We start from the raw sequence: 397 nt of genomic DNA, 5'->3' as shown, positions 1-397 counted from the left end.
CTTTTATCCAACATCATGATTTTAAATCTTCTACTTTTGTTTTGAAAGCAGGTGTCCCTCAAGGCTCCTGTCTTTCACCTATACTTTTCTCTATTTTTGTTTCTGATGTTCCTAAACCTACCAACAATAAGACTAAACTGTCTCAGTTTGCAGATGATCTTGGGGCATGGGAAAGGTACAAAAGAGTTTACGACTCACACCTAGATGAATATATAGAAATTTTATTTGACTGGTTTGACAAGTGGGGTTTAGTAGTAAATTTAGATAAAACCAAGCACATTAACTTTGGAACAAGCAAAATCACAATATGGGTTAGAAACACTAGATTAAAAAAAGGAAATGAAATAAAATTTTTAGGTCTTTCCATTGATAAAAAATTAAACTTAATAACTCATAC

The sequence above is a fragment of the Clytia hemisphaerica genome, unplaced genomic scaffold (genome assembly GCF_902728285.1).
Source record: "Clytia hemisphaerica strain Z4C2 unplaced genomic scaffold, Clytia hemisphaerica genome assembly, whole genome shotgun sequence".
In the NCBI taxonomy this organism is placed as follows: Eukaryota; Metazoa; Cnidaria; class Hydrozoa; order Leptothecata; family Clytiidae; genus Clytia; species Clytia hemisphaerica.
This window is presented reverse-complemented; position numbering follows the sequence as displayed.